This window comes from Neolamprologus multifasciatus, chromosome 13 (assembly GCF_963576455.1).
Source record: "Neolamprologus multifasciatus chromosome 13, fNeoMul1.2, whole genome shotgun sequence".
Classification (NCBI taxonomy): Eukaryota; Metazoa; Chordata; class Actinopteri; order Cichliformes; family Cichlidae; genus Neolamprologus; species Neolamprologus multifasciatus.
In genome coordinates, this window is record NC_140451.1 from 33,207,929 (window position 1) to 33,229,783 (window position 21,855).

Consider the following 21,855-nt stretch of genomic DNA (forward strand, 5'->3'; position numbering starts at 1 on the left):
TTTTATCTTTTTCATCTTCGTTTTCATCACCACGTTTTTCGAAGATGAAGACTTTCATGGCTAAGAGACAGGAACCTGAAGTAGATGTAAGCTGATGCTCAACTGTGAATATTGTTGGACAACACATTTATCACCAGATCAGTTATGAAACCGCCCACAGTCACATTTCCCAATCTGTGGTGCTACTAACAAAAATCATAAAGTCCAACTTTGCCTGGTACAAAGCTGGAAGTCCCTGACCCTGCAGTTCCTCTGATGTCCAGCAGAGGCAGCAGTGAGTCCATCCGCCTAGAAATGGCTCTGGGTTGTTATTCAGGGAGTTATTTTGGAGAATTAACTTCATTTTGATTTGATCTCAGTGTTTTTATAAAACATGCATGTACAGAAGGAGCAGTCGAGCTGGATAAAAATCTCTCAAACATTCACAGAATTTGCCCATAATAAACTTTTAACTCGTACTTCACATAATTCCTCCACAGAGGGACAAATGACATTTGTGACACTGAGTCAGCAGATTAGAGATCCGACATGAGGTCTATACAAACTAAGCTAAACGTTGACCTCTCGTTTGACCTTTGATGCTGTTGCAGTTTCAGGGCGTTTCAGTCAGGAGGTAGCCCCGCCCTAAATCAGCCCCAGTTTTACTGTCCGCGTTGACTCTAACGTGATCATATTTTACAAAGTGAACTTCACGTTGTGTTTCGTACGACCTGAAACTAGAGAGCGAGACGATAAACTCGTCAGGAAACTGTTTTAATAAGATGAGAAGTAGGCTCGTTTTCTCCTCCGCTTCTATGCACTCGGATATCCTCTGGAGTCGCCCCCTGCTGGGCATTAAAAGAACGCAGTCTTCAGACCTGGAAGCTCGGCCTGTTTGTTAGTTTAAGGGATAACTCCTTCATCCGTGGGGGCAAATCCTCGCTGCAGGGTCAACATCTGGTGGGAAGAATGAAGCCAGAAGAGTGGGAGCTGTCAGAGCCGCAGATTAAAGCTGGAATATCGGAGTGACATCTATCATATGGATGTCCACACACTTTTAGGGAAGATTACGTTGGCGTGAAGCTGGATGGGACCGATCAGTCCTCTGGTGTGGGCTGATTACAGTCACAGATTGGTGTCATGGCTGCAGGCAGCAAACGGCCTCATGTTTGCACACACTGCTTCCACTGAGCCGAGTCCTGCTGGATAACAGGTCGCTGTATTTGGGTTTTTTCCTCCCCTCTTTAAACTCGTCTCAAACTGTAAAGTGCAGCCCGGGGCGTCCTCTCAGATTACGCTGAGCTGAGGAGAAGAAATGGGATGTGAGCAAACGGCCGCCGGTCAGCTCGTTTTTTTCTGCCTAATTATCCTCTAATTCCCAGCAACGTCTTCGCAGTTCGGGCACGCGGCGGATGTTGTTTTCATCCACAGTGTCACTAAAATGAGCCTCGGCGACACGATGCCCGACACCACTGGGAGCCAAGAGCCACACGCCTCCTACAAAATAAAAGTCCCATCATGTGTCCGTGCTGCTTCAGAGCGTTTTGGTGAACTGACTTTTACTTTCAGTCTGTCAGCTTTCCCAGAGCGAATGTTACAATTAAAACACGTCTGGACTGCTTTTAATAAAATCCCATCTATGTTGTGTAATTTAATTATGTTTTCATTTATTTATTTTTGTGCATTTTGCTCCTTTACTGTCATTGTTACTTCTTCTTACAAACAAAATAGATTTTTTGCATTTTTAAAGATCAAAAATCGAGAAACTTTGTCTGTCTGAACAAATACACCAATAAATGTAAAGCAACAGTAATAAACATGTGGTAGAGTGTTTGATTTTATTTATTTCATGTTAAAATTACTTTTAAAAGAAGATTATTAGCATACCACAGCATGCTTTTGTTTCTTTTAAGTGAATAATATAAATGCTGCTTCCATCACTTGTTTATGTTTATCACACTTTCTGATGGTTGATCTAAAGTTTAATAAACTTTCAGAAATGTTTTTTAGCAGCAAAGTTCAGATTCATCATTGTCCATGTTCTGTTTTAGCATCATAACTACAGCCTGATTACAGCTACACACACACACACACCTAATAATGGTTGTCATTGTAATCTGATTACTGATCAGTGTGGTCAGTTTGGGTGCTTGTGGGTGTGATCATAGCTAAGCTCACCTCGCCTGCTTAAAGCTTCATAAACTCTCTGAAAACTGTTTTCATAAAGTTCACATCAAACTTTATTAGTTCTGATTTATTTTGCTGGTTAACAGAAAAAACACATTAAAGTTTAACTGTGTTTATTACAGACAAAGTCTCGTGGAAGCTACAATATCTTAATGTATTATTCCATCAGCTAATAAATAATTGCATCTGCATAATTGTCCTTCTGACAGTTTATGGTGGATTTTTATTATTATTATTTTAAAGTGAAAATCATGAATATTTGGCTGATTTCAGCGCTGCTCACTGCAGGAAAACCATCAAAGTTTCCGCTTTGGTGACCTGACGGTGACGCTTTTCTGCTTCTTTTTTATTTTACGGAACAAATCAAATCAAAATCTTTTTTTTTTTTTAGATTAAAAACACGTTTTTTTCCGATAATAACTAAATAATACTAAATAATTAAAAAATATATATCTATCTGTGCCGTTTGCGGACTTTTTACCGTCACTGTTTTTGCGTTTCTGTCTCCTCTGACGGATAAAGTTCCGGTTTACTTTTTTAAAAAGTCTCAGACTTGAACTTTTATTTGTCTTCCAGACGTTTAACAAACAGCCTGATCTCCGTGTCGCGGCTGCAGCTTCCAAACTGAGACTTCAGCCTCGGCAGCTGCTTCTCACACTCTTAAAGGAAACAGATTCATTTATTTCCTTGTTGGTACGAGGAGAGAAAAAAAAGTTGAAACACGTTTAATTTTAATTCCGAAGACAAAGAAGCCGCTCGAGACTCAAACGGAAAAAATAAAAGCTCAGAAAATTCTGCATTAGAGGGGAAAACGGTAATAATCTGCAAAAAAAAACCAGGAAATAAAGGAAAAGAAAGTGAAGAGTCAAAGACTCAAAAAAGATTCTCAAACCGAGAACAACGCAAAACACTCAAACGCTCTGCGCGTTTTCCGCAGACCTGTGCGGCTTTTATTCTTAATGTTACTGCTTATTTGTTTCTTTTTTTTAAATAAAAGACCAAACTGCAGATTCGTGCTGTTCACAGAAAAGCTCTCCTGTCATCACGCTGAGACGCCGCTGCTGACGCAGGAACGCCCGTTTACAAAGCATCATTATTACATTATTATATGTTGTGTCAGGATAACATTAAAACTAAAAACAAAACAAAAAAGCTCTATAAGCTAAATTAAAATCTGACCAGTCTGTAACTTGCATTAATATTCATATTGTAAAAGAAAAGGACTTCCTGTTTCACCAAAATAAACACAAGAAATCTTATTTTTGTTTTTAAGATAACTTTAAAGATTTTTCATTTTATTATTTCATGTTTTTTTTACATAAATGACTAAAAATATGTGAATATAAAGTCCAATAATTGTTTTCACTTTAATTTAATTAAAAGTCAATTATATTTCTAAGCACATTTTAGAATTATTTTAAAAAATCAGCCAAAAACCACAAAAAATCAGAACCAAACTCGCAGAATGATACATTAAACTAAATTAAATAAAAATAAATCTGCACCACTTTTATAGGTTTTAGTTGCTAATTTAAAAATGATGATAATTTTATATGAATTTAAAGCGAATGCAGGCTGGATGGAGGCTTTCCATTCATTTCACGAGCTCATTAATAATCAATGATACGTTAGTGTTATGTTATGAATGCACAGTGACCCAGTTAGACCACTGGTTTAAAACCAGTATTTAGTAAATGTATGGAAGTGGTTTTTAATGCAGCTGTGCTTGTTTAAGGTTTGCAAACCCAGAAGTGCCGATAAATGTGTTTATGTGTAAAACACAGTGTTAGACACAGGATGTGTGTTCAGTCGTGGCTGATGAATATTTCAGGTAAAAAACTGCGTTAACGTTTGTTGTGCGTCCTCGGATGTAAAATCAGGAGTGTGTGTGTGTGTGTGTTTCCATGTATGGAAGCCTGCACGTGCCAACATCCCAGCACACAGTTTAAAGTGAATCTGAGGATATAAAATGAAATTTTTCACGAGCTTCTCCTCAAACATTCACAGGAAGTCGTGTTTACTGCCGCAGCACCTGTGACCTTTGACCTCTCAGACGGCGCCGCCCCTCAGCGGCAGCGGGAAGCCTCCTTACGGAGCAAAACATCTCGCCGTTGCCCCAACATTATTAACCACAAGCCGAGCTGAGCTGATCAGCTGCGGCGGCGGCGGATGGCGCCCAGCTGCTCGAGCCGCTTCGACCTCTGAGGTGATTAGTGGTCACGCAACGGGCCTGAACGCAAATACTCAGAAGAAGAACAAAAAGGGGACGAAGAAGAGGAGGAAGACGAGTGAAGGAAGGCACGGTGGCTACCGGAGGATCTCATTGGTCTACACGCTGGTTTCCGGGGGCGGAGGCAGAGGAGGGTGCAGAGGAATGTCAAGCTGGCCACGCCCTCTTCCAGCACAGAGGCCTTAGTTGACCCTGGCTTACCCACCTGCCTCACCTCCTCCTCCTCGTCTCCTCCGTTCACTCCTCGTGTTCTCGCCTCCTTCTTTCCTACAGCTCTGCTTCGCTGTCCCATCACTTCCTGTTCCTTTCCCTTTTCTCCTCAAATCAACAACAGCAGCAAATAATAACTTTATTTATACAAGTTTTCTTTGACAGACATGGAAATACTGAACTGAATGTTCATAAAAGCCACAAAGTTACAAAAACAGAACAAATAACACGTGAAAAACAACAGAAATGATAAAAACATGATTATAAAGGACAAGAAAGGCCGATGAAGACGAAGCAGGATGAAGGAGTGAGGAAGCCCTCGGCTCAGGGTCACGTGATCTGTAGCTCGAGTCAGCCATGTTTGTTTGTGCAGAGATAAAAATGTAGGAAGTGAATCATGTCACCAGTGAAAACACGTCCAAAGATGATCCGTCAGGTAAACACGCCGCTGATCTCAAACACACCAGTGAAACGCTTGGTTGTGGGAATAAATACGGTTAAAATAAAGACGTCACGTTTGAGCTGTGTGGACGAGTGAGTGGGAGGTGCTCGGGGTGGATGGTGGCCCTGCAAAGCCCCACAGGTCGAGGTTCAGGTCTGGACACCTGCCGCTCCGTCAGGGTGTTTAGGTGGAGGAAGGCGGTGCTTTTACTTCAATCACTTAAACGAATAAAACCTCAAAGCTTCCTCTGGCGTTTCCGCTGTGAAGCTTCCTCGTTGTGGCCTTTTTTATTTCCTCGTACTCGTTTCTTCCTCACAGGAACTTTTTATGGTTCTTGTGACCATTGGACGTCGGCACCGTCTGTCGCCTCGCTGTCATTTGGATGACAATCGCAGCTGTCTCTGATTTTTTACTACTGTTTTTGATGCTTTCCTGCACTCATTCAATTCAATTCAATTCAATTCAATGTTATTTATATAGCGCCAAATCACAACAAAAGTCGCCTCAAGGCGCTTCATAGATACAGAGAAAAACCCAACAATCATATGACCCCCTATGAGCAGCACTTTGGCGACAGTGGGAAGGAAAAACTCCCTTTTAACAGGAAGAAACCTCCAGCAGAACCAGGCTCAGGGAGGGGCGGGGCCATCTGCTGTGACCGGTTGGGGTGAGAGAAGGAAGACAGGATAAAGACATGCTGTGGAAGAGAGACAGAGATTAATAACAGATATGATTCAATACAGAGAGGTCTGTTAATACATAGTGAGTGAGAAAGGTGACTGGAAAGGAAAAACTCAATGCATCATGGGAATCCCCCGGCAGCCTACATCTATTGCAGCATAACTAAGGGAGGATTCAGGGTCACCTGGTCCAGCCCTAACTATATGCTTTAGCAAAAAGGAAAGTTTGAAGCCTAATCTTGAAAGTAGAGATAGTGTCTGTCTCCTGAATCCAAACTGGAAGCTGGTTCCACAGAAGAGGGGCTCAATCATGTGTTCAAAACAGCTGACGGACTTGCAGGTGGACCAATCACAGTGCACCCACATTCCCTAAGAACACATTTCTATAAAGGCATCCGTTCACTGAGCAGAGGTTTGTACTCACTGGTATTCCCGCCTCAGGTGGAGCATCTGTCCTCTGATATATTTACCACGGCTTCATTAATCCTTTAGTCTTTATCAGAACCTTTATTTTGAAAGAACACAATGAAGTCATACACAGTCCCGTTCGGTGCAAAGGAACTATCGATCTTATTAAAGTACAAATACACACAATGTTTACAGTGTTAGCCGTTACGAGCCCGAGGAGGCCGAAGGGCACTGAGGGCGAGCTCGTGATTCCCCCCCCCCCCCCCCCCCCCACATTAGTCTCGGTTTCACCGTTCCTTCGTTAGCGTGCTCTTATCCTCCACATGCTCCATGAACCTTCTACTCCCCCCACGAGTCTTTACAGTCTTCATCTCATTTGCTGTTTCCTCCCTCCTGCTGTTATCGTGTCTCTTCATCCTCCCCCACCATCCTCCACCTCCTCTCTTTGCACACTCCATCAGCCGCGTCCTGCTTTCGTCCCCTCTGCTCCGTCTCTACACCGTGTTCATCCACCTTCTCATGTCGGTTTCTGTGTGTGAAAGTGAAACAAAACCTTTTTATTATTACAGAATAGGCCGATGTTTATGGCCATGATTCAATTATTCAACATTTAATCGTTATAATAAAACCTCAGAGGAAAAGGAAGAGCTCAGGTGATGGAGGCAGATGACCTGCGAGTGAAAAATCCACGATTTCGATCACATTTGTGAATAAACGGCAGAAATGTTCAATTTGAGAAGCTAGAAGCAGAGAATCTAACGTCCCTTCACGGCTTTACGCTCAGCCAAAGACCCAAATCTGTTGGTCAAACGTCCCGCAGCCTCCTCTGCGGGGAGCTTCTCCTTCATCACCCTCAGAAAGTTCCCAATAATCTGGAACAAACGGGATGAAATCGTTTGTTTGGACGTTCAGCGCTGGTAGGGTCCTGGTGTTCCAGCGTGATCTCACTGTAGCTGACAGCACGAGGGAGCGCTCCTGATGTGACGACAGGAAACTGTTCATATTGTGACTCAGTGAAACCGTCGCATGTCCTCTGTGGGAGCCGCTCGGCTGTGGAAACGTCCGTGGACGTCGCAGCGCGTGGGCCTGTCTGTCCCGGCAGTCTGATTGGTTACATGATGAAGAAAGGTGAATTATTACTAAAGGATGAGGAGACACAAACGCGTCATGATGCACACGAGTGCTAAACCTGTCCGACAGCAGGAAATACAAATCAGCTGTTTTAGTGATCCAGGAGTTTCTCCTGCTTCAGTTCCTGGTTTTACCGTCTTGTTCATGTTTCGTGTTTTTCGTGTTTCCTCAGCATCCTGCAGCTGCGTCCTCCACACGACCTCTGACCTCCATGTAACACGTCAGGTTCTCCTGATGCTTTCAGCAGCAGCTGATTCCACTTTGCTTCCACATGGAGATGAAAGAGTCAAAGAAAGAAGGAGAAGAGCTTTGAAAGGAAAAGATGGAAACCTGTTTGAAGCTGATGGTTCAGAAACACTTTGGCGACCGAGCGAGCCGAGGTGACGTGAGGTGAGACGTTAACAGTGGCGAGGCGGTGCAGAGGGATGAGAGGATCGATCAGTGTAGCGAACATTTACTGTGGGTCTGCTGCTGTCATGGATTTACTGAGAGGGAGACAAATACACAATATCAGCCTTTAAAACTCAACATGTTTAATCCGATTTCACAGATTTGCAGACGGGAAACAAAAACGCCCCCCCCCCCCCCCGGCGCTCGCTGGTACCTGAAACCTCGGACAGTTTCAGACCCAAACGTGAAGAAAGCCTCTCCGATCCGCGGCGTGTTTCTGAGGAAGCGTTACCTGCGCCTGTCTCTCGGCCTGTCCGTCTAACTCTCGGGCAGGTTGTCCGTCTGACCGCCTGCCTGTTTAAATCTCGCCGTCCGATCGCTGCACACACCTGTCCGTCTCTCTGTCTCTTTGACTGACCGGCCGTCTGCCCGGCTTGACGCTTTCTTCTCGTTTCTGTCTCTTCGCTCTTCCCTCCCTGCCTGTCCGAGCCCCGCCGGCCCGTCCGTCTGTCCGTCGGCGGACAGTTAAAATCCGGCCTCGCCTTCCCTCCTGAACTCTTCGGCTTTTGGGGCGTAAAAATCAGAGAAAGTCGTCTGAACTTTTGCTCTCGACTCGTCTGAAACTGTCCAGTGTTCTCGCAGTTTTCCCTCGTTCTGAGCGGAGCTGTGAAGATTTCTATTTGTCTGTTTGAGGTGTTTTCTGAGTGAAACTCTGACCTTTGACCTGCTGCTCGTAAAGCTGGAGCCCTGCAGGTTTTTGTGCTTCCCTTTCAGAGGAGGGTGTCGGGGAAGGAAACGGAGATTAAACCCGGACAAACGAAGGTGGTTTTAAAGAAACAACAGAGTTAATCGGCGAGGATGAATCCTTTCCTCCCGCTTTTAGCTACTCTGTGAGGTACCAGCTATAATCCGAGCTGGTTGAGGCGACATCATCACTTTTCACCTCCTCTCTGATTTCGACTCCCCACCACCTTCCTCTGTTGGACGGAGGAAGTGGGTTAAAAATGGCTGACGTCTCAGGAGAGGGTCAGCTGGAGGGAAGGCGGCTGACTTTAACTGTACGTCTGGAAAACCTGCAGACGTTTGCGTGAATGCAGACGGTCACAAGACGGGAAGGAAGGAACGATGGGCGAGGAACATGCAGCAAACACGGTCGAGATGAAGCACGCATAGGTAATAGAGCGTGAAGCCACGAGGTGAGGATGAAGAGCGGGTCAGGATCACCCCCTTCCTCCCCCTCCTGTGTTTTCTTGTTTCATAGTAGGAAAGGAAAGCTAGGGGGAGGGAAGGGAGGCCGGGCTGCAGAAAGCGAGTGGCGGTTCGGAGGGAGGGAGCAGGGGGCGGAGTCAGAGGGGAAACTGACACTTGGGTGGACCACTCAGGCGGCGGCGCTCCACGAAAAAAGAGAAAAACTGTCTGAAATCCTGCAGAAGATTGAGATAATTCTAATTAGAAGTGACTCTGCGTGCCAGTGATCCATGCAGACGATTAGTGTTGTCACGAAACGCCGCGGACGCTACTGGGCATGCTCGGTAAGTCGGGCAGCCCCCACATCGACTGGCTGTTTGGCGAAGGGAACAGAAGGTCACGGCGCAGCAGCGAGCGCTCCCTCAGCACGCTCAGGGTTGCCTAGATTCTGCACGCGATCTTCACCGGGGGGCGGGGTGAGAGCGGCGCCGCGGCTGCCCGGGTCAGAGCTTCTTTTTTTTCCCTGCGTTGTTTGTTTGAAAATACTGCAGAACAGTTTTGCTGCGTGCGAGTCGATGCCCTTAAAAAAAGCCACTGAGAGTTCAAGGCCATCGGTCGCTGCCAAAACCCGACGACCGCTGCGCGAGCGAATCAACTCCAACGAATGAAAGCGCGAAAGAAAACACGGCTGGCAGAAAAAACCAAGCTGACGCGTCAAAGCCGCTCAAACGCGCGGTTAACCTTTTAGCTTTAGGAAACTTTTCATCGTGACACGAAGATTAGAAGTGACGCAGAATGAGCAACTTTAAGTGTCAAAACAACCAAACGCGATCTCGAAAGAACCAAAGCGAAGCCTAAAAGCTCCCAGATTAGGAGTTTAATGACCGAATTTAAGGTTCACGGGAGCCTAATCGTGCCATTAGAGCAGCCTGAGGTGTTAAATTTAGAGATTCGTAGACTCCAGGATGTTTGCTACAATCGCAGCTCGTTAAAGCAATTTATGGCCTTTTGTTAATCCTTTAAAAGAAATCAGTCAGCTTATTTTCTCTTTACTGTTCCAACGTCTGATCATAACAAACTATCTTAACTACGAAAATGTGCAGATGATTAAAACCAGAAGAAACATCATGTTACAACATGTTTGATGAGCAAAAACCTGCTTCTTCTTTTGCAACAGTAACAGAAATGAGTATAAATGAGACAATATGTGAATACTGAGTATCAAAAAACGACTGAGTGGGTATTTTTTCATCATGTTGTGAGCAAGTGAGTCATTTGTCAAAACACAGGAGCAGGAAGTTATTTAAAGCTGCGTCTTAATGGGGTTAAAGTGTGTTGGTGCTGTTTTACATTCGTATGTGTGCGATGGAGGGGGGCTGGCTGCTCTACACTCCTGTTGTGTGCTGTAAAGTCTAAAATCAGCTCTGAACGTTTCTCTGCAGAAGACCGAGAACAGTCACACAGGACGTCTTTGTCTTCAAAATCACATTTAATGGCAAAATTGTATTCGATGTATAAAAAAATGAGATTCCTTAGTATTATTTCCATTTATGCAAAGACTCACAGGCTTCTCTCCAGTTTAGTTCCCGTTTCCTTTCTGGTTAAAAAAAGTTAAACTTCAAAATTTTTTAAACGTAATTAAAAAACAAAACAAAACAGAAAATTGTATTTTTATTTATTTATTTTTATTATTATTATTTTGTTACTTTTGTAATAAAAATTACAAAATGTTTTGCAACAATCACAATTTCTGCCATAAAATACATTTTTAAATTGTTCCTTTAATAAATGTACACATTTGTAAATTTTGTGTGCATCACATTTAAACTGTTAAAGTTTTATGTTGCAGATTAATATTTTTTAACTTCATTAACATTTACATGTTTTTAAATACCAGCACCGTCCTGTTTCACCAACAGCTATGAAAAAATCAAACAAATGTGAAACATTAAAAATATTCTGTGTTTATACAGTAACCTCCTGATATCTGTGGAAATAGCTGAGTACAGGCGAAACAGTTGTTTTTCCACAATGACTGAACATCTGCAGGTGGAGATGTGCCAGGCTCCGCCCACAAAAACAATAAATAAATAAATGAGGTAAAAACAATATTTTACATGAATTCTGCAAAGTGAAAAGGTTAAAATGAGCATTTTACTGTTTTTGTCTGTTTGTTTAAAAATCAGCATTTTCTTAAAGTTGGTTTATTTTTTTATATTCTATTTTTTATATTTTATATTCTTTTATATATTTTATTTTATTATTTTGTTTCACCAAAAACAACTTTTTAAATATTCAAATTTCAAAATGAAAATCAGAATAAAACAAAATAATTTTCGAACCATTTCATTTCTTTCAGACCTGCGATTGTTACAGACGTGATTTTTTCTTTTTCTTGATTTTACCTGCTGCATTCACACAGTGCTGCCTTCACTTGCTGCTTGGAAATCCCCACATCCTGACAGCCAGAATCGTTGGTGTCTAATCAAACAAACCGATACTTCCAGTTCTTTTTAAACCCTGAAACGCGTTTATGATTCAGAATAACTTGTGTTGAAGTTTATTTCCTCCAGCTCTGACTTTTCTTTCCTGATTCTGAAGATATTTTGAGATAAAAGACTAAAACCATCTGAAGCTGTTACGTTTTTAAGTTTATGGATTTCTTTACACATATGAAAAGTATTAAATACAAAATTCAGTTTAAAGAAGTTTCTTTTTGCAACAAAATTTCATCACTTCAGAAATAACTTCTATATGCAAATTAGACTAAAAACTGTCTCCTCAATACGTCAGCATGTGTTCACCTGAAACAAATCAAAGTATCATAGTGGTGCTTTCTTACAGCACGCATCCTCCTCGTGTCCTGCACACCCATCCTGGTGTTTGCAGCTCTGCACACATCAGTCATAAACAACAACAACGATGTGACACAACCTGTTAGCGTTAGCTGTTAGCTGTCCGTCTCAGTGCTCGTGTTAATGACGACGAGCTCGGCCTGAGGTGGGTCTGTGCTCACTTGACCCGCTGATGCTGTAAAGGTCGTTTGAGGGTTTTAATCATTCGCTTTAATTTTAAATAAATCTGAGATCATAAACTCTGCTTCTAATTCTGCAAAACCCACTCATGAAAACTGTGGATTATTTTCTTCTTTGGGTGGAAAACCTCACCTGAACAACTACATTATAAAAAAAATTTAAACCTTTTTGCATAATTTCACAAAAACATGAACATCAGTGTCTGGCTTTCACACAGAAACTCAAAAAACACAACGCTGACATTAATAACTGCAACATCCTGACACACCTTTAACTCACCGTTTAAAGTGTTGTATTTTTATCAAAAAGGGAAGTGAAGCAATAAAATTCAGCCACAAAAATTAAAAACTTTGAACCTTTAAAATAGTAAAAATAGTCAATAAAAAGTGTTGTTTTCTTTACATTATCAGTTCAGACTTGAAATGAGAGTGAGTGCCATCTTTCGGTTTCAGAGGAGAGTTTATGGGATAAATTCAGGATTTTAAAAACTCTTAATAGTTCAAATTCATCAGCCTAATAAACACCAGCCAGTTCAATGAAAAACCAAAGCAGCTGCAGGTTTTAGGGGAGATGGTGGATGGTCTTTCACCGTCTCTGGGTTTGCTCCATCAACTATATGAAAATTGTCAATTTTATTTTGTGTAAAGCAGCTGAACGGTAAACAGTAAAAAAAACCCAATAGAAACGAGCCAAACGAGCAGCGTGCAGAGCTCACAGTGACACAGACAGACGCTCACTTCACATCTTTAAGTTAACGTTCGCCGTGTAGCTAAAAAACAGTGCAGTCAGTGTTTTAATCGTTTTATACAGTCTGAGCCGTTTTACTTCAAAAATATTCGCTACAAAGAAACAAAAGTCCATTTCACAGGTGATTGTAGTGTAAGAGCAACAAAGTAACAGTCTGATGTAACAGATTCTATTTAAGAGAGTAACAGTAATCTGGAAAAAGTAACAATAGTGTAAAAAAGTAACAACCCTCTGAAAAAGTAACAAAGTCAAACAAATAATGGTCAGTTTGAACTTTAATACTTTAATATTTGAACTTTAACTTTAATACTCTGAAAGTAATACACAACATTATCTGAAGTCAAAGTTAAAATCTTAACAAAGACTAAATATTAGAAACCAAACACAGATGTTGGTCTTAAACAACAGCCGTGAATCGTTAATGATGGTTTGGTTTCTGAAGTTCAAAGTAAAACGATTATTAATCTAAAACGACTCGATTGGCTTTGTTCTCTAATCTGAAACATCGAACTCGCTCAGTGTGGGACCAAAGTTTGTTTTCTTGTAGTTTTCATCATGTAAATGATTTGATGAAAGACAGTAAAATAACCTGATACGTTAACGAGGCTCAAACCAAAACCCCCCGAAGCTGGAGATGAGAAAACTTTGGTTGTTGAATCCCGGCTCCACAGTTCATCCTGTACAATAAGCTTTCTCTCGCTCTTTGTTAACAGAATCCTTTTTCTTTTTCTTTCCTCGTTTTTGTTTGAACTCACAGACTTGACGGCGTCTCGTCCTCCACCCTGAAGCTCGCCGCCACTCCGAGCTGAAGCGCCGAATGAGTGAAATTCAGTGTTAACAACCTGTGATGAACTTTGTTTAGCAGCGACCCGATCGGTGACCCTTTACACTCCAGCTCTGCGGCTTGTTAGATGCCACTTAGAAGGCCGCTGACCAGAATGACCCTGAGTGCGAACGCACACCTCCAGAACACACCATCTGACGCCCGCGCAGAGGGGGACTCGGGATGAAGCCCAAAGCATTTTTCTACTGATTTTGAAGCCCTGACACTTCAAGTCAGTGAAGTTCTAATCTAAGAGTTTAAATCTTCAATTAGGATTTAAAACGATGGTTAATTATCCAATAAAATGTCACCAAAGTAATAATAATGATAAAGATCACAAAAAGTTCTGAACTGTTTGGCTTCTTGTGTCATGGTCCTGCGTCGAGTCACCCAGTGTTTGACTTTCATGTGTCTTTTGTATTCATTTGTGCCCTCGTTTAGCTCATCTAGTTTATTTTGAGATTGCTGTTTAGTCCTTGGTCTCCATGTTTCCTGTTTTACTTTGAAAGTCTGCATCTTCACTTCCCCTGTCCTGTCTTTAGGTTCATGTGCGTCAGCTGTGCTCCCATGTGTGGCCACTTCCCCTGATCATCCCTTACGTGTATTTAGTCTCTGTGTCGCGTCGTCTGTGTTCCCACCGCCATGTTTTCACAGCCAGTCTTTGTATTCGTAGTCGTGGTTTTCTGTGTCTTCATAGTTTATCACAGTATCAGTTTCCCAGTTTAGTTATAGTTTAGTTTTGTCACTGCGCTTCTGCCTTGTTTGAACTCCTTGTCATTCAGCCACAATAAAGGCTTTTTGTTCGAACTCAGTTTGGTGTCCTCGCCTGTGTCTGTACCCGAGTCCTCCACACACTCTCCACACGGTCTGCCACTGTGACATTTTGTCTGGTAATAAAATTAAAGATCAATCTGTAAGTTTGGATGATTTCCATCAAAATAATCAAAGTTAGATTCTAATAATAGCAGGAAAAAGAAAGAAATCATTATCCAGTGAATCAGTGTAACAACAATAATAATAATCATACTGTAGTAACAGTTTTGGGTTTTTCATATTTCTTGTTCGGTTTATGAGATCATGGCTTCTCGTTTGTTGGTCTCATTTGTGCGGCTCTTTGATGTTTTTAATTAGGCCGATCAATCGATCTGAGGTCCAGATTGTTGTAATACTCAAACTTTGAGTCACTTCCTATAAAATTCCTCGTGTTTTCTCCCTTTGCTCCACGTCGGAGGTGGCTGCCACGCTGGCTCGTGTTTGACCTCAGGCACAAATTGATTTTGGACTTTTGTCTTTGTAAATCAATACGGAGCAAATTATATGTCTTCTGCGTCCATCTGAAACAAAGTGACTGAGATAAGACCCTTTGCTTTGTTTTGCTTTGCTTTGTTTGTGCTTAGCAGAGTTTTCTGACTTTGCCGCGATGACGCTGACGCACAGAGTCGACTTTACAATGAGGAAAACGAACACTGACGTTACTTAGTCATCGAGACGTTCGCTGCACATGAAGTGAATATTTACAGACGGCTAAATGATTTAGACAAACTGTAAACGTCATATCTCTGGGTTTTGTTAAGCGCGTCACCGTCAGGATTTAAGAAATGCGTCGTAACACTCGAGCAAATAAAGCACCAAAATTTACTGTGAGAGATGTTAAATGTGGAGACAGAACAGCGACGTCATCGCTCGGGTCAAAACTGCTCACAGGCTAAAAACTGAAACTAGATGTTGATGCTGTTTCCATGTACAACAAAGCAGAAACATCAATCGTGTTCTAGCAACAAAGAAACGAAACACGTGCATCTTTTTTTAAATAAACGTTGTGAACGTCTACTCCTCGAGTTCAGCACGCCGTCAGTTAGCGTGAGCTGTGAGTTCAGGTGTTTGAGCAGCGCTACACTTGGTAGCTTTTCCTTCTTACAGCTTTTACACACCGAAAGTTTAACATCTGTGTTCCAGTTTTCAAACTCACGCACTCTTGATGCAGCCGTTCACGCTGACGGCGTCATTTTGCCGGATGAATTTTTCGAGTTTGTCGATTTCTCGAATCCGAAAAAACAGGTCTGACCAGTCGCACCACTGACAACATGTGGGCTTGTAACACAAAACGCACACAGTTACTGAACACACAGTGACATGGAAACAGTCTAATGATCTGTTTTACCTCAGACACACAGCTGAACGCTGCGCCGGGTCAGTCGCCTCTGAAATGACCATCAGAGGCCCAAACTGAGCACAAAAGCCTCAAATCCTGGATCAAACGGTGAAATTCTGCCTGCTGCTGCTGAGGAATCTGTTTCTTCTTCCTCTCGTTCAGTCTCATCAGGACCAGCTCAGCGTGGCTTCATGTCAACTTCCTGTTTTGCATTTGAAGAATTTTCCTCAGAAACACAACGCGTTCGATGTGTGTTCGTGTCGCACGGCAAGGTTGGATCTCTAAAATGTGAAAATCCCTTCCTCACAGAGAACACCTGATTGTGCTGTAGTGGATAAAAACGTGACGTAAATGAGTTCAGCACAAACTTTCTCTCGCTACAAAGCCGGACACGGACTCGTCAAGTATATTCAGCTGATGGCAAACTCTCATCTCTGACGTCGGTGTGGCTTCAGCCTCTCAGCTGGTTTTCAATCATCGGTCAGCGGGCTGTTTGCCGATGTCGTGCCAAGTATCCATGTTTCCTCTGCGTCGGCAGCTGGGCTCTCCAAATCACAGACAAACAGAATCCCACTTCTTGATTCTTGACTTTCAGTCCACAAACCTCCAAAGTCTCAGGACGTATTACTCCTGACACTTTGGAGGTTTTAGCTCTTTATAGAGTAAAGTTACAGGAGGATACAAAACGACGTCCTCGGTTTGTTGGAATAATCCCGTCGTGAGAACGTGGTGCAGTAATACAGGTGGTGCTCATGCCACAGCTCCTTGATGGACTCTACAACTACAACTCTCACCAGTGGCTGCTCCCTACAGCAGCGGTCCCCAACCCCCGGGCCTCGTGAGTCGTTTGGTACCGGGCCGCGAGAGTTGAGGCTCAGGTGTGAAATGTATAGTTTTCAAGGTTTTTATCAGTTTTCAGCGTTATTTTGTTATCGTTTTTATCGTTAACTCGGTTTTCCTGGGTCTTTTCACGTGTTATGAATAAATTTTCTTTTTTTCGGTACCGGTACTAGTTTTATTTTGTTGTATTTATCCGCGACACCTTAAAGGTCGGTCCGTGAAAATATTGTCGGGCATAAACCGGTCCGTGGTGCAAAAAAGGTTGGAGACCGCTGCTCTACAGCATTCACACATCGTCAACACTTTTTCATTGTAGTTTTCATTGTCCATCCATCAGTTTTCTGAAGCGGTCGTTCAGTCCATGTTTGTGGGAGGTGCCCAGCTGTCACAGGAGGGCGGCGGGCCCATCAGAGAGCCGCCATCCAGCGTTTTACGCTTTATTTATAATTTTTATTTTCTTTAGAATTAATCAAAGAAGCTCAAGAAAAGTTTTTATTTTGTAAATCTGAATTTCTTTTAATCAAAAATAATTTAAACCCGTGAAGTAGATCAAGTTTAAATTCTGTCGTGGAGGTGGTTTCCACTTCCAGGCGCGTCACGCTCACGTGTTTTTAACGTGCTGCTGTTTTTTATTAACAGACACGAGACCCCAGAAACTTTTCAGTCCTCGTCCTCTCCACCTGTTTTCTTCTATCAGCTCTGTTCGTGTGCTGCACGTCTCTAAGCTCAGGTTTTAAGGACTCCTGCTTCTGACAGTGTAATGAAAACCTCACGTGGACGTATGAAAGACCAGCGCGGTGTTGTTGATGAACCTTCCCAGATGTTCTCTTTGCTGAAGTTTGCACGATCTTTTTCTAAAACTGAGTCGTTTTAAATCACCGAAAGGTTTCTTAGGAGTTGATGATGTCACTGTCAGCTCCTCCCTCCAGCCGCCATATTTGAAAAATCTTCACTTCACGAACACGGATCAGATCAGTAGGTGAACAAACATGTTGTCAGGACAGATTAACCAATGAAATGTTTTAACTGTTTCTAAGCTGCTGTGAAATAATAAAAGAAGTTTTAGACCGAGCCTCAGACAGCTGCAGGCCTTTACTCTACAAAGTTCGTCATTGTTACTAGTGTTGGTCAAGTTACTTGAAAAAAGTAATCAGTTACTAATTACTGATTACTTCCCCAAAAAAGTAATCCCGTTACTTTACTGATTACTTATTTTCAAAAGTAATTAATTACTTAGTTACTTAGTTACTTTTTAAAAACACGATTTACAACCTGAATAGGCGATAAAGTGATAGATCTTTCAGCCCAATTCTACTTTTTCTACATAATCATCATACAAAATGTAATCAAATGGAAAGTCTCTTTTTAAAACTTGTTTTATTAGTTTTAATCTTTTAACTTTATGCATCAAGCAAACATTTAATTATCTGCAACATTCTCTGACTGGAAGAAATTAGTTTAACATTTAAACCTATTTTCTGCACATTCCAGCACATAAAATAAAATATTTTGTGTTTACACTCAGTCTTTCAAATAGATGCAAGTAAAACACAGCAGAAAATAAATAAAGTCAAAGACTAGCGGTCCTGTTGCTCTATTTTCACCTGTAAAGCAGGAGTGGGGTAGGCGGAGGGTTACCCTGGTGCAGGTGTGCAGTGGTCAGTGGAAGAATCCGCGAGTTTCTCTGTGAGTTTCCCATTACGTCGTAGCTACTCGGTGCTTGTTTGGAAGTTTAGGGGTTTTTTCTCTGTAAAAAGAAGTTTTCTTCCCACGCACAACGGACACTAATGTTTTTGTCACTTTTTATGGAATCAAACTCAAAGTAAGGTCAGTACTTCCACGCTTTAAACGCTGCACGCTCATACTCTCTCTGCACTCGATATATGATCCATTGTTGATCTGCACACAGCTGTTGTCACGAACGTCGCACTCGCTTACGTCACTGTCATGAGACATTCTCGCAAAAAACTCACGGTTTTAGTAACGCAGTAACGCAGCGTTCCTACGGGAAAGTAACGGTAATCTAATTACTGTTTTTGCAATAGTAATCCCTTACTTTACTCGTTACTTGAAAAAAGTAATCGGATTACAGTAACGCATTACTGCCCGTCTCTGATTGTTACTGATGACCTCTGAATTTTAGGCCTAAGGAAAGAGGAGGAGCCTCGAGCTTTAAGGAGACGGTTTCTGTTTCAGTCCAAGCAGCTCGACTTTATGTTTCAAACATGCATGTTACCCAGAGGACGTCAGCTCTCGGTCTTTACAGCCGCGCAGCTGCACGTCAGCACTTTCAGAGTCTGCAGCGGGGAAAGTCTGAGTAATACGTCAGCCTACATGTTGTGCTGTTCACACTGTGCCCTGAGCAGTTTTCATTATGCCGGCCTGTGCACAGCTCTGACTGTCGAGGACTAAAGACGCTGTGGAGGTTCGGTCTTCGTAGATTTACTCAAACATAGTTCCTGCGTGGACCGCGTCCTCATCCTCGTCCGCCTGCTTCACGCTCAGTGTTTCTGTTTTCGCAGACGCTGTATGGTAAATAAAGGGCAGCAGAGCGCGGCAGAAACTAGACACCGAAGTAGACGCTGTTTGAAACCTTGTCTCACTTTTTAAATTTTCATCACACACTTTGTAGTCAGCTGCCAGCATCACGTCCCCCGGTGACGCCTGCAGCGCTGATATTTACTAACAGACGGCACAACGTGTCGGGTAATTAAAGATGCAGGATGGATGACGTGGTCTACTCAGCAACGAGCAGATGTTTCACCTCAAAGCAGTTTTGTCTCATATTTCATAAACTTTATGTTCTGACCACTTCATGAACTTCCCAAAATCCCAAAAACCTTCCACCAAATCAGAAAAATAATCTTCATCTTTTTCACAGAGCGCTCTCCCAATGTGATGCCGCTCACTTGAGTTTAATTCAACCCGAGGACAGTGAGGAAGAATGCTGGGAAACAGCACATGAACAGCACGCCGGTATCAGCAGGATCCAGAGTAATGAGCATCAAATGTCACTTACTGAAAATCAGTCACGGTGCAGCAGCGATCTTCGCTCTGAGCTCAACGAATGAGAACTTTAGTTTTGTTTCCGGTCACATCGATCCTCTGTTTGTGGATCAAACCAGCAGCTTATCAGATCGTTTCCTCGCCTTTGCCTCTGCGAATTTCACACAAAATCACCGACACTCGCTAAAATTTGTCGCTCCCGACTCGTCACATGCTGATTCTTGGTCAGGACCTCTTGGCATCACAGTTTAACCTCTTTAGTGTCATTTTTACGACTTGCAGTCCAGCATCGCTGACTCTACAGAGGAAACTGAGGAGCAGAGATGGGCAGTAACGCATTACTGTAATCCGATTACTTTTTTCAAGTAACGAGTAAAGTAAGGGATTACTATTGCAAAAACGGTAATTAGATTACTGTTACTTTCCCGTAGGAACGCTGCGTTACTGCGTTACTAAAACCGTGATTTTTTGCGAGAATGTCTCATGACAGTGACGTAAGCGAGTGTGACGTTCGTGACAACAGCTGTGTGCAGATCAACAATGGATCATATATCGAGTGCAGAGAGAGTATGAGCGTGCAGCGTTTAAAGCGTGGAAGTACTGACCTTACTTTGAGTTTGATTCCATAAAAAGTGACAAAAACATTAGTGTCCGTTGTGCGTGGGAAGAAAACTTCTTTTTACAGAGAAAAAACCCCTAAACTTCCAAACAAGCACCGAGTAGCTACGACGTAATGGGAAACTCACAGAGAAACTCGCGGATTCTTCCACTGACCGCTGCACACCTGCACCAGGGTAACCCTCCGCCTACCCCACTCCTGCTTTACAGGTGAAAATAGAGCAACAGGACCGCTAGTCTTTGACTTTATTTATTTTCTGCTGTGTTTTACTTGCATCTATTTGAAAGACTGAGTGTAAACACACAAAATATTTTATTTTATGTGCTGGAATGTGCAGAAAATAGGTTTAAATGTTAAACTAATTTCTTCCAGTCAGAGAATGTTGCAGATAATTAAATTTTTGCTTGATGCATAAAGTTAAAAGATTAAAACTAATAAAACAAGTTTTAAAAAGAGACTTTTCCATTTGATTACATTTTGTATGATGATTATGTAGAAAAAGTAGAATTGGGCTGAAAGATCTATCACTTTATCACCTATTCAGGTTGTAAATCGTGTTTTTAAAAAGTAACTAAGTAACTAAGTAATTAATTACTTTTGAAAATAAGTAATCAGTAAAGTAACGGGATTACTTTTTGGGGGAGTAATCAGTAATTAGTTACTGATTACTTTTTTCAAGTAACTTGACCAACACTGCTGAGGAGAAGCTTGTTGCAGACTTTAGATGTTTGCAGTTTAACTTGCGGCGTGAATTATATCCAGATTTATTTATACAGTGTCAAATCACAAAAACAGTTTGCCTCAAGGCACTTTATTTTGTAAGGTAAAGACCTGCAGAAATACAAAGAAAACAGAGAAAACCCCAACAATCATATGAGCAAGTGCTTTGGTGACAGTGGGAAAGAAAAACTCCCTTTTAACAGGAAGAAACCTCCAGCAGATCCAGGCTCAGGGAGGGGCGGGGCCAAGTGCTGAAGCAGGAAGTTAGCAGCCGTCCAGGTCTTTATGTCTTTAAGACATTCCTGCAGTTTAACTCATTGGTGTGTCTATCTGGCTTCATGCACAGATAGAGCTGGGTGTCATCTGCATAGCAGTGTAAATGTATGCTATGTCTTCTAATGATGCTGCCTAAGGAAAGCATGTATGATGTAAACAGGTTCTTCAGCTTCTTAACATCTCAGGATCTCAAACTTTCCACTTCAGGTGAAACATGTAAACGTGTTAATGATGTCCAACGTTGTTACTGTAACGTCTGCATGTCTGCACGTTTCATGTTTTGCAGAGACAAAGCGTGGACTGGCGTGTTGATTTCACACGTAGTTGTGATCCCGGGTTGTGCAGTTATATTTTATTAACATGCAACAAAATATTTTAATACATGTTTTTATCAAATATATTTACTTTATTTTCTTACATCTACTGTTTTAGGAGCAACAATATAATTTACAATGTACAATACAGGAATTGTATTAAACAGTTTGCATCAAGTCTAATGTCCTGCAGGACTTCGTGGCGTCTGTCCTGAAGGGTTTTCTGGATCCGTCAGGCGTGAACGGGTTTTGATATCTGAAACCGTCGCTATCAAACAGATTACGGGCAGAAATACCTGATGTGACGGCAGACAAAAGAGAATCAGGTATTAACACGTGTGACATCAAAGCTGAAGACGATTACAGGCTTCAGCATTCAACACAAAACTGATGTTTGCTACTTGTTGTCCTCGGACGGGACTGGCCATCATTAGAGACCCACGCTGTTTATTTCAGTCACACATGTTCCACTGTGACA

The 21,855-nt window shown here is 42.2% G+C and overlaps 1 long non-coding RNA gene across 7 annotated transcripts in view; it reads left to right on the forward strand.

Moving 5' to 3' along the window:
• Window positions 1-19,230, forward strand: part of LOC146505870 (uncharacterized) — a 64,125-nt gene extending 44,895 nt beyond the window's left edge. For 3 of the 7 annotated variants that reach the window (XR_014877533.1, XR_014877532.1, XR_014877537.1), the window contains one exon: window positions 7,440-19,230. This is a non-coding gene — a long non-coding RNA (uncharacterized LOC146505870). The remainder of the gene's footprint in view (window positions 1-7,439) is intronic. The other 4 variants (XR_014877534.1, XR_014877535.1, XR_014877539.1 and 1 more) reach the window with 4 other exon arrangements.
• The last annotated feature ends 2,625 nt before the right edge of the window (window positions 19,231-21,855 follow it).